Source organism: Corvus hawaiiensis, chromosome 10, assembly GCF_020740725.1.
Source record: "Corvus hawaiiensis isolate bCorHaw1 chromosome 10, bCorHaw1.pri.cur, whole genome shotgun sequence".
Taxonomy (NCBI): Eukaryota; Metazoa; Chordata; class Aves; order Passeriformes; family Corvidae; genus Corvus; species Corvus hawaiiensis.
The window spans coordinates 18160995-18173688 of record NC_063222.1 but is presented as its reverse complement, the minus strand read 5'-3'; the positions used below and the strand labels follow the sequence as shown (position 1 = coordinate 18173688).

The 12694-nt window shown below is 45.2% G+C and overlaps 1 protein-coding gene across 6 annotated transcripts in view; it reads left to right on the top strand.

The window, feature by feature from the left end:
• LOC125330721 (LIM domain containing preferred translocation partner in lipoma) overlaps positions 1–12694 on the top strand; it is a 333960-nt gene that overhangs the window by 51511 nt on the left and 269755 nt on the right. For 5 of the 6 annotated variants that reach the window (XM_048314227.1, XM_048314228.1, XM_048314229.1 and 2 more), the window contains one exon: positions 10880–10978. The gene's annotated coding sequence lies outside the window, so the exon portion shown is untranslated. The remainder of the gene's footprint in view (positions 1–10879; positions 10979–12694) is intronic. The other variant, XM_048314233.1, reaches the window with a different exon arrangement.

Genomic DNA, 12694 nt, shown 5'->3' with positions numbered 1-12694 from the left:
GGGGATTTAATGCTTCCCATGGTGGGGCTGGGGGGCTGCCTGGAGGTGGATCATTCTCACAGGTGAACAGTGGCTGTGTTGTGTTGGCCATGTGTGCTCCCAGCCTGCTGAAAAGGCAAGGCAAAGCCCTTTAACTGAAACCATGAAGAAGTCACGTCACCTAAATTTGTTAAGCCATGGTGACTTCTGGTTGCAGTCACCTTGGCATTTAGAAAGTGCTCCGGTGTTTGAGAAAGTGTATTGTGGGGCTTGTTAGTTTTAATTTAAATGTTTTTGAAATACTGGAGACTTCAGAGTAAAAAGAAAGGAGATTTTGGTTTTCTTTAAGGTACCAAACCTGCCCTGGACCTGGTGAAGACAGTAGTGTGGCTGCTGGGGACTTGTCGCCTTAACTGTGGTATTTTTGCAGACACAGCTTCAAGTGCAGTTCTGTTGAAGTCCTTTGTACCCTCCAGCGAGGGGAATTGCAAAGAGTTGGCACAGTCTGGCTTCAGTTTCTGCGCTTATGAAAGCAAACAGTGTAAAATGCTTTTGGCTGGCTTTTGAGGGCAGATGTCTGGGCACTTCCATTGTCATGTAATGATGGATCTTCTTCATTTGTGTTGGACATCACTGTCCTTCATTGCAGCAGCAAGAATTTTTCTGAGTCCAGTGTTCTGTCTCCAAAATGGCAAAGACTTTTTCTGTCAACTAATATCTTCCTTGACAGGGATGTGACTTTGATCCCTTATGGAAAATGATTCTGCATTCATCCCAGAGCAGGAACGGGGCTCAGATCTGTTGGGTGTTCCCAGCATTGCTTTTACTGCTGGGTTGCAGCAGCCATGAGGACCAGATTTGTCCAGTGTGTCCTCATGGGAAACACTGGAGGAATCTGGATTTGTTGTATTGGTGAAGATGACCACCGTTGTGTCAGGAGGTCGGCTCTGGAGCATCACAGCTCTGTGGTAGCTGCAGGAATTTGCCCAGACCATATCTCTGGGAATGTCCTGTGGTCCTCGGGTTAATATCCACATAGTGCAAAGGCGGCAGCTTTGGTGGATGGGCCAAGTTTGGATTGATTTCTGAAGGCCAAACCTTCTGCAGTGGAGAAAGAGCTGTAGGTGTGGCTGTGGTTGTGAGAAAACTGACGCCTTCCTGCTGTGCTGTGGCTGTGCTCACTTTCTGTTGTTGGTCAAAGGCAAAAACAACAATGAAGTAAAAGGTGTAAAAGGAATCCCAAACTCCAGAATTTCTGGTCAGCTGAGGGCACAGAGCAGAAACGTTGTTGAGAAAAAGCAAGTGTGAGCTTGGTGTGTAATATTTTTGGCCCTGAAGGGGCTTCTGTTCCTCAGTAGCTTTGCAGTGAATGTAGGTGATTGCCCTAAAGGTGGTGGCTCCAGGGAATGCTTTTATCAGGAAGGTGGTGAAAGAGGAGAAGGGCGATAGTTTTCCTCTTTCTTGTGAAGATACTGCTTTTAATTTTTTCAAAGAAGAACAACGAGTAGGTTCAATCTCAGCGTTTTTGGCCAAGCCCTCAAAAGCAATGACTGTTGTATTGAGACACAGCAAACTGAGGCTTCCCACTGGCAGCTTATCCCAGCTGGTGTCAGGGCAGGTGCCAGGGAATGCGGGATGAATGCCTTCAGGAACCCTTAGACAACCAGCTCACCTTCAAGAGACATGGGCATGCTGCTTCTCAGCTCTTCTGAGCTGCTGAGTGAGACTGGTGCCTCCTGAGAAGTTCGAGGCATGTTAGTCATTTGTTGCAAGACTGTTCTCTTTCCATTTTTGTTCTATTTAATGCTGTGTTACTTAGACAGCAGGAGTGAGGAAGTTTCTAAGCTTGGAGCAGGGTGATTGTAGAGCACCTATTCCTGGGCAGGAGGTGACATCCCTAGGGAGGCTGATGGTGGCTGGTGCTGAGCCACAGGGCACTGGGTGGTTTCCCACAGGTTGGGGACAGATACACTTGTCAGGGACACGTGTGGGCCTTTGTGGGGAAGGAAGCATTCACTCATGCTCCTCACAGCACACAACTGTTTTTTGCTAATCATTCCAACCCACAGGAATTTTTTTTTATACTGATTTTTGTTGTTGGTGGTTCTTTCATTCAGTCATTGTTTTTTTTTCTTTTCCCTCTTTTAATTGTTGAAGCTGTTTTTAATCCCTGACCATAATAAAGCCACACTGTTAACACAAGCAGCGGGGTAGCTGAAATTGCAGCTGTACTACAAGCTCTGCTTTTAATTTCAGGCTGTTATTAATGAGGCTAGAAACTTTCCCTTCCCCCAGTTTAGTTTCAACTGTGTGTCTTCATCCAAGCCACTTCATTCTGTGTTTCAGAGCATCCCTGACTCCATCTGGATATAACAGGTGAAGGCTGAAGACTGTTTTCAGATGTGAAGAGGAGGCTTCTGGCTACTGTCCTTCCCTTGTCCTCATTCGAGCAGCTCTGTGGAGGTGGAGGGTTGGGAGCAGGCAGCTGCAGGGGCTGGGACAGAACCTCCAAAGAGAGAGTGGCAATGGGGAACTGCAGCCCAGAGGTGCTAGTGCTGGGAAGGAGATGGAACTTCACATGCTTGATACAGGTGGGAGGGCAAGACAGGGTGGTTGAGTGGGTTTGGGTTGCTTGTGAGTTTCTGCCCCTGCACTTTGGTCCTAGAGCTAAGCATGAGGAGCTCTGTTGGTTGGTATTGCCATCCCATGGAGCAGCACCCATCACTCTCTGTAAAGGGAAGGTAATGTGGTACGTGTCTTTTCCTCTCCTTTTTTGCTCCTGCAGTGCCCACAGCAATAGTCTGTTGTTTACAGAAGAAGCAGTAATGGCAAAAAGATTTTATGTTTTTGGAAGGTAATTCTGTAATTGCATTGGGGATATGGAAATCCCAGTCTGCTGATGAAATTGCTGCAGTAGACTCGAACTTAGAGATTGTCAGGACTCTAGGAAAAATTCCCAGCAATTTGCATCTCTAAAGTGCAATCCCACACTCCTGTTTATAACCCGTGTGTGTTAGAGAGGACGTATTTCTCTGTGGCCGAAGGCATGTAATCCTCCCAGCCCCAGGAGTTTGCGCTCAAGGCCAGGTTGCCTTTTATCTCCTGTGCAGGTATTACTGGAGTCCTGCAAACCTATGAAACAATCCTTTAGGACTGCAGCTGCAATAGTCTCTAGTTTTTAAGTTAACACCCCCCCTTCCCTGCAGTGTAGTAAAGGTATTTACTGCCTGTGCAGTGCACATGTTTGCAGCTCTGCAGGAGCACTTGCTGGGCTGGTCTCATTCAGCTGGCTCCCGTTTGGATCCTGCATCTCCGGACCACGATGTCTGAGCCTGACTTTCCATGGCATATGCACTAGCCTTTTTCCTAGATGGACTTACTGGATTTCCAGTAAAGACAAACAAAGTCTGAGGTCCAGCGGTGCTGAGCAGGCAGCGCTGCACTCGCTGGCCCAGCCTGCTGTGCTCAGCTCCTTATACGGCCAAAAAAATGAAGAGGAAAAGAGGGCGCAGCGTGAATACCAGACATACGATGCATTCTTCCCAGCTGCAGACTTGGAATTTGCTTTTCCCTGGAAAGTGGGCCCTCTGAACATCCATCAATTCAGGCTCTGTACTGTTTAGCAGGAAGAGGGAAGCCAGCATTGAGCTAGCTCCAAGCAACACTCAATTGTCTTGTGTAAAGGAATTTCTTTTCTGTGAGGGTTTTTCTTGCTTTGGTGGGAGACAGGAGTGGGATGAAGAATGGGAGAGGGGGCCAGGTTCTCCTGAAGCTTGCTCTGACTTGGCAAGCTGCAAGCAGGTAGATTGCAATTACATCTATTTACTTCATCTAAAAATCAATCCAATTCATCATTAGCCTCTGCCTTTAAATTATGTTTTCCCTGAATAGCATCTTCCGGTTAGTGGGAGGCGGAGGGTAGGTAAGGCAATCAATCCTTTTACTTCATTCATAATCTGGGCTGCAGCCTCTGTTTGAATCACTGTGGGTGTGAATGGCTGTGCTCAGGCTGCTCTGACCTGGGCTCGGGCTGGAAGTACAAAGCACGGGTTCTCTATCTGTTGGATATTGGCCCTGATATCTCCAAGTGGGCCTGGCTTTCCAAAGCACTGGTTTGTTCTCTTGGGTGCAGCTCCTTCTTGGGAGCTTGAATGAGGAAGGTCAGGCCAGTCCCTCCCCTCTCCAGGTCTGTCAGGGGTTCACGGTGTGTCACAGCACTGGGAGCTGCACTGACATGGCAAGTGGTGTGGTTTCCTAGATTGTTTTCCACATTATGGACTGGAAGCCACAGTGGGATGAATCCTGGTGCTACCTGTGCGCTGTCAGCTTGCCTGCCTGCCAGCACCTGGGGCCATGTTAGCAGGGACACCTCCAGCCAGCCCTGTTTGTACCTGTTACCCAAGGGAGAGCTTTTCCAAGACCACAGATGTGACTTGTGCTTCATGTGCTTGATGCTCTCTGTGTTTCATGGGGGCCAAACAGGTGGGAGAATTGGGCAATTGTCACTCAGCCAAAAGGCATTTGGAAAAAGCGGCTTGGCAACCTTGAGTCATGTTTTACTGCCCTGGGATCAGAGTGCCTGGAAAGCAGTTCTCTATTGTCTCTTCACAGGCCTTGTGGAGGTGATGATGCTACTTAATTTCACAAGCTCCTTTCATCTAGCTCCTGCGCAGTGCTTTCCCATCTCGAGGATGGGCTGTGACAGCACTTGACTAAGGCAATCTGTGTAGCTTTGTGAGGATCCCATCTGTTTCTCTCCTTGACAGCTGGGTTGTTCCATGTTACTTGCCTTCTTTCTTTCCTGTAAAACCCAGCACATTATTAGGACCCAAAATAGTAGCTCCTCTGGGCCATGTTGTAATAGGAGGGTGTTTCATGATGACAAGTTCCAGCATTGCATGAAGGCAAAGCCCTTATATACATGCAAGGAAATAGCAACAATCTGCTTGCAGGTCATGCATGGCTCAGCTCTTTGAACTTCTACATTGTCAGGTGTTGGCTGTCTCTGTTCTTAGAGACAACAAGCACTGTAAATTATCCAGCAAGGATGATAAAGGAGTTTGATGATAGAAGACAGAGAAATGAATGGCAAATCTATGCTAATGGAAACATCTGTTGGGTATTCTTGTTACTCTTTCCCTATCCATCCTCCCATGCATCCGGAGGTTTTTTAAAGCCAGGGGGAACAGAGACTTAATTTTTTCCTCTGAGTGGACCTTAAGCTCTTGTGTATAGGTTTGGGTTAGAACTGTCAAGTGTTTTTTTTGGCACCATTTCACATAACTGCGTCTTGAGCATTTTGCTATAAATGCGACTTAATGGTGCTCCTTGTGCATTAGCCAGAGCTCCACCAAAAAATGGGTAGTGGGCTTTGGTGAGTGTTGGATTTGGGGTGCCTTAATGTTTTGACTGTCTGAGTTCTTTATGATGGTTTTGACGTGGATGATAGCTGCCAGCTGAGAACAGGAGCCTGGCAGGCTGGTAGGACTCCATTCCTGTGTCCTCAGATGGGTGTATTGCTTGCAGAAGGCTCTTGGATGCTGCAGGTACCTGACCTGTGTGCATAGTTTAGGACCATCATGAGTTTTGTGGGTGCTGAAAAGTCACAACCTCTCTATCTTGCTTCCATTTCTGCTAGGTTTAAATTGGTGTAAATTTCCACTGGTTGCTTTTCTCATGCAATGAAACACTGAACTTGTGGAGAAGGAGAAAAAGACGGGTGACTGGTAAATATTTCTTTAAGCATTGGGGTGGTTTTGTTTCCAGGATGTTATCTTCTTGTTGGGGAAAAAAAATGTAATTTAATAAACACAATGCACACTCCAAGTGTAGGGGAATGCTGTGCTTCTGTTCCTTTTATATTTTTTTTTTTTTTTGTGGTACTGCCTTAAGATGTCTTACCAGAAGTATGGGCTGTCATTACTAGAGAATCCTGTAAAACAGCTGTAATAATTGCACAATGTTCTTATTCCTGTCAGGTTTATTCATAGATTTTTTTTTTTAAAGACACACGAGGGACTGTCTCTGCACACATCATTGATTTTGCTAATAAAATCTTGTATTTTGATGGCACATTTCATTGGAAAATCGTTAACTGCTCCATAAGACTTACAGTATCGTGGGATGGGAATGTTTCCTGTTGCCTTGATGGAAAGATTGATCTAGATGGATTTCTTTGATTTCTTTACAGCTACTGGGAAAGGGCACAGAATCAGATGCCTCATCTCTGCTCCATTCTCTCTCACCAGGACTTTTCTTCCTGCAGGGAGTGGAGAAGGTGCTTAAAACCTGTTTGAAATTATTCCAGTGCAAAGCATGGGGAGGGGACACCTGTTGGACCATGGCCACCATGTTGTCCTCAGGGGTCCCTCCATGTGAGGTTCCTACTGGCAGCTGTGACCATAGGTCAGCTACTCAGGTAGAGGGCATTGTTTCTGTTCAGGCTATTCAAGGACTGCGGGCAGGTTAAACTGCCTCTGTCCAGTATCAGCCAGGACATGCTTGAAAGCCTCAGGCTGAGCTTTTGCTGTCCTTTCTAGCTGAGTTTTTCAGGAGCCTGTATCAGCAGAACATGGTTTTAGATCCCACTGCAAGCCCAGAGCACATGGAAGGGTCCAGAGAGAGGCGAATCTGGGAGCCACTCTGGTTTGTTCGGCTGTTATAAAGAGCTTTGCCCCTGTAAGGCAGCGGTCAGTGTTGGACTGGCAGTCAGAAAGTCACCACTGAGCCAAATTCCAGTCCTGTATTTAGTGGCAGTTAGCAGATTTGAGCATGTCCTTCGTTCAGCCAAAAAACCTGGGAGATGACACAAGTCTGTATTTTATTGTATTCATTAATTTAGTGTGTTGTATTTGAGGGAATGTTTAGTGTTCAGGTTTGTAGAGCTGAATCTGATTCCGTTTTACAGGAGACAGCCCAGTTGTCCATAGCAACCTGAAATTGATTTTTCCCCCCTGCCTGCTGAAAGCTGTTCCCTCTTGAATCATCCCTTTAATTTAATATAGTGAACAGGATGTCCCTGCATGCAGAAACTTTTTTTTTTAAAAACAAGTAACCTAGGCAAAAAAAAAAAAAAAAAAATTCTTTTTTGAACATCAGCCCTGCCTCTGTCTTTATTGCCACTTGGCATTAGTCCTCACTGTGCTGTTTCCTCGTGCTTTGTTTCAGGCACTGGAGGCCATTATCAGTATTGGTTAATCACTGCTGCTGCCACAGGGGGATGTCCCCCTGCATGCCCAGGCCACCATGGCAGCAGGTCCCTCTTTGGCATGAAACCCTTCAGGCTGCCCCATTTTGTGCTGAAAAATCTATTTTTTTGTAGCATGTGTAACATCAGCCCTGTGCTTTTCCCTGACGTGTGGTGGTGCCCACACGTGGCACTGGCTGTGTCGTGGCTCTGGCTCTGACCTGCCCTTTTTTGTGGGTCTTTCCAGTGCAAGCAGTGGGTCTGCTTCAGAGGAGGCTGGTTAGATGGTGTTTGGAAAGAATAGGAAGAACTGCCATGCTGTTTTGTTCCTATCTGTAAAAGAAATCTATGTCTTTGTCATGTGTGTGCTGCCTGAGGACTCCCAGGAAGTGATTACCTTGTTGCAGGAGTGCCAGGGATGAGGAATTTAGGACATTTGTGCTTTTGCTACCTGGAAAAGCACTTGACTACCTTTTGGAAGAAAGAAAGTTTGTGTGTGGTCAGCGTAGAATGCAACCTCTTTCCACATTTGCTTGCCCCTGGATTTTGCACAGCATGGCAAGACAGCAGAGATCTTTTTCCTGTGTTCTTAGTTCTTGCCCTGCTTGTTGTGAGGCTGCTGGAGGAGGAGGTGTTGCTGGGCTGGGGCAAGGTGTGCCGTGGTAGCAGTTGTCCCACCAGACTTGTCCCTGTTGACTGTTCCACACAAAGAGAAGCAAGCTGCTGCTTGCATCTACGCTTGAGCCATTAGCACAAATTGCACCAATCTGTGCTGTGAAATGTCTGCCTTTTCCTGGCTTGTTTTATGAAAAGTTAAAGGGAAAAAAAAGCACATGAAATCAATATGGCAGAGGCTTCAGTTGTGTGTTCACCTGCTGTCACTGTGAGACGAAGCCATGTCACTTGACACGCCTCATGTACGGCACTTGTTGAGAAGATAGTTATTTCATCTCTCTGGCTTTTTTCATGTCAGTCAAAAAATGGTTTGTTTCATGTGCATCATTTGAACATTGCACTGAATAAGCTACCCAAAAAAGGTTAATCTCCAATTCCGTACTGCCTTTACTGTCGCATCCAACTGCTTCAAAGACAGCAATGAGTGTATCTCTAATGATGACTTCCAGATGCAGAGGTAGCTGAGGCATCTACTTCTTTCAGGTGCCAAAACTGAGACTTACAAGGCCTGTTTTTTCAGAACACTTTGCGTTTTGTAGTGCTGTACATGGTTATAGTACAAGTCTTGATTAAGGGTTGAACAGAGAATCTCAGTCCCTGCTGCTTGTTCTTTTCTCTTCTGGACGTGGTCCTTCTGTATCTTTATTCAGCCAGAAAAGGCACAGCAATAAATGTGGGAAAATTTCATGTACGTGACTTTGCTCTTATCATCAGAAAGTTTATGGCAGAGGGATAAACAGAATCTAATCTTTCCAAGTGATGCTCAGCTGCCAGACCACAAAGCTTCCTTTCTGGTCTCCTTACCATTGCCTGCCTTGCATGCTCTCCATCTTCTGAAAACTGAATGAGGGGGAGGAAACCACTGTCCCACGTGGCTGCAACCTCCTTTTTGACATGACTTGGCTTTCATACACTGCTAGCATGTAGAGTGGACATTGCTCCTGGTGTCAGTGAACTCCTTTGTGTCTCGTTGTCATTCCTCCCTCCAGCAGGAGTATTGCCTGCCTGAGAGCCAGGTATGATCTGGCTGGGTTATGCAGAAGTTCCTCGACTGTTGTCTGTAACTTCTGTCAGCGGGGTATTTGTAAATTTAAACGCTTCCCTCCCAGAAGTATCAAAGGAACTGAGACCACTTTTCAGCATGGACATGAAAGGCTTTCGCGCACTGGTGCAGCCAGGAGTGCCATGGAGAACAAAGGCTTTTGCTAATCGCTTCTAATGCCTTTCAAGTTTATGCCTCATTTTTTCCCCTTTTTCAGATGGCCTCCCAGAGTACTGAGACTTCACTGACTCACCAAATAATTAACAGGAGGAGGACTCAATCTCTGAAACTTTTGAACACCTCTTTTAATTTTCTTAAATAAGCCAGTACTCTGGCCAGGATCCAATTTGTGTAATTACATTTGACCTAACTTAATCCCTTGGCAGTTTCAATTGCATGTGGTAGTCGTCTTGGTTCCCTGTCCTGGGCTGCCATTCAATGCTACTCCATGGTTTTCAACAGCTGTTGTAATTCAGCTGTAGAAATGGGTATATTTTCTTGGTGGAAGCATTCCTCATATCTCTATCCCTTGCTAAACATCCTTATCTCACTAGTGTTTTGAGAGGTAACATGTCTGATGCTGCAGGTGATCTTGCTGAAGTCCTTGGAGCTACTTTCACCCTTAAAGATGGGCATGCATTTAGAGTTTTTTATCAGTTGTCCGACATACATTTTGAGATTACTTTGAGTTTTTCACCTTCAGGCATTTATTGCTCAGTCTCCTCAGCTACTATGTGCTGCTTTAGGGATGTTATTGGTGCAGGTATTCTTATTTAGCCTTGGAAACAGCACTTCTGTTATCCAGTCAGTACTAAACAGGAGTGTGTCGCCTTCCTGTGCTGACAGCAGTTGGACTGGTTGGCTCTAAGTGTTGGCATTGCTAAGACTGCAAGTGATGAAGGAAAGCAAAAGCCCAGGACAGCTGGGCAGGATGAAAGAAAACATCCCAAGCAGAAACTTGGGGATGGACAAAGTGCGGTAGCCAACGGGGCAGTCAGATAGATGATCCATGCTAAAGAGAAGACACTGAGTTCTTGCATTGGCATATCCTTAGATGTGCAACAAGCATCTTGTTTTCACAGTAGGTGACAAATCGAGTGTTTCTTGGCTTCAGCTATTGGAAAAAGAGTATTTCTTACAAAGCCACTTGATCCTTTGGGGCCAGGAGCAGCTTCTGCTGAGTGGAGACAGGAATTTAGATGAGATGGGGTGCAAAAGGTGATCTACTGCTGAAAGGTGCTGTTGTTGCAAATTGTCTGCTACCATCTAACTCTGTTTTTCTGAGACCCTCCAGAAGTAGGATGGCAAATGTATTATTGCTGTTCTCCCTTGTTGCTTGTTATTTTTCATGAAATTTGGGATGTTTTTGTCATTCAGAACTCTCCCCTGTGTTCCTGAACACTGTTCATGTAAATCCTTTCTTTACTTTTCTACATTGTCACCAAACACTTGGGTTCATGAGACATTTTATTTTGCTGGGTAGAACACCCTGAAGATCAAGAGGTAAGGAATATGTTGTGAATACAAAAGCCATTCATCAGGACTGACTTTTACCCTCTGGATCTATCTACACACATTTAAATCTCTGAGTAGACTGGAAATCTTGCCTCTGTTCGTTTCAGTGACACTGTAAATAAAGTTTAAAATTTGTCCTCTGTCACAGAGCTCAAAGGTTTGGAGTCAGAGCCATCTGATTTTGACATGTGCTGGGTATTGCTTATACCTTGGCAGAACTTTCTGCAAAGTCCATGAACACTTTGTTTCCTAGAACACAAATTTATCAAACCCTTACAGTGGTTGTCAGAGAAAATGTGTCCAACTTTGAGTGGTGATGCATGACATATCTAGAGTCAGTGATGGTGCTTTTGAAAATCTGTTTGCATGTTAAATAATGGGGTGAGGAAAATTGCACTTCAGAGTTGCTGGTTTTTCCTTTACTCCTGGACTGGACTCTGCCTGCCATCCTGAAGACAAATCTTTTATTTTTATTGTTTCAGAGTACTTTGTAACTGGGTGTGCCTGAATGCATCAGCCTTTGGAGGTGAGCGTCTTCCCTTGAAACAGCCTCGTGATATCCAAGTGCCTGCTCTCTCAGGGTAAGGAAAGACATACTCGTGCATAGATTGAGAATGTGCTGTGAGCAGAAGCAGAATGGGCAAAGAGAGGACAAGCAGCACTGCCTCAACTTGTAAATTTTGGAAATAGTGAACGTGTCATGGAGAGAGGGAATAAACCTAATCTGCCCACTGTAAATAAAACAAATTATAAACTTAGGTTGCAGCAAGAGAAATTTAGCTGAGGTGTCAGAGAATGATCTCCTGTGTTAAGGATAGCTGAGTGATGGAGTGGATCCCTGCAGGAGGTTAGGCAGCTTCAGTCATGGAGAGGTTTAAGAACAAGCTGGAAAAGCAGTAGCAGTCCTGCTTTTAGGAGAACCGATCCTTCCATGTGGTGGAAACATAGACTAGGTGACTTCTGGAGAGTCCTTCTAACCCAGTGATGATTAGAAATGGGATTGTGTGAAATTCTTATCGTAACAACCTTATTCAAAGCTGATAAGGTGAAAGGCAAAGCTGAGTGTATCTGTGCAGAATGAGCTGCATGGCTTGGTGAAGAATTGATGCAGCAGCAATTTACACTGGTGCTCAGCGTCTTTGTTACCTGAATGGTGATGTTCTTCTGGAGGGAAGTATAAGCTCAAGGAAAAGAAGAGGTTTAATCCTTTGTTGTTGGCATGCAGTGTAAACTTGTAGTAAAAACAGGAAGTTGCATCAATTCTGGCTCCTTTGTAGTAAGCTTCTGTGAGTTTGGGTCTCTTCCATGGTCTGTGTAAGGGATTTACTCTTACTCTCAGGGGTGTAATCTCATCTGTTTTATTGTGACATGAGAATGCAGTGCTACAAATATAGGTATACTGAGCAAGACACAAATATCACGTGGAACACAGAGAGAGGAACCAAGTGATTACTTTTCCTCTCTGTTTGCAGGGCTGGTGAAGTGGTGGAGAGTTTCATTTTTCTTCTCTTGCTCTTCTGTTCTCGTTCTCCATTGTGTTTCTTTGTCTTGTCTTGACAGCAAACACAGCAGGCTTTTCCTGAGTTTAAAAAATGCTGGCTCACCAGCTAGGTCTTGAAATTATGTCCTGAAGACGGCTGCTCCTTTAGTTCCCTTGCCTCTTCCTCCTTCCTCCCTTCCCTGGGAGCTGCTGATGACAAATTGAGCCTGGACTCAGACAGCCTCTGAGCCATCATGTGAGGACAGTGACAGCGGGGTTCAGGTGCTTTGTCCTGCTTGGTCTGGTTAAGAAGATCAGTGAGATACTTGTCTTATCTTGTAGGACATCTGGAATTCAATGGGAAGTTCTTCAACCTGTTGTTGGACTTTAGCTTCTCTAATATTTACATTTCATCCATAATGTCAGCAAACACTGGTGTCTCCCCTGAAGTTATACCACTGTCTTATTGTTCCTTATCGTCTTCTGCTTAGAAGAGATAAGCTGTTGTGTCCCAGGGGTATGGAGACATGGAAGAAACTTGCGAATAGCTCTAAGAAATGCAGATGGTGTCAAGAGGAAACTAAGGGATGCCTTTCTGAAGTCACCTTTGTACATGTTTTTTAAATTTTTTTTCTCTTTTCTGGTTTCTTTCTCCTTCTTTTGAGCTTTTCAATTCCTGCAGCTATCTGCTCAAATCTTGAAAGCAAAGTGCGTTTGTGGAAAGATACAATTTACTGTGTTCCCCCCGATCTTTTGATCTCGATCAATCAAATAAATCCAAGACCTTGCAGTTCACCTTGTTGCAAGGACGGTTAAT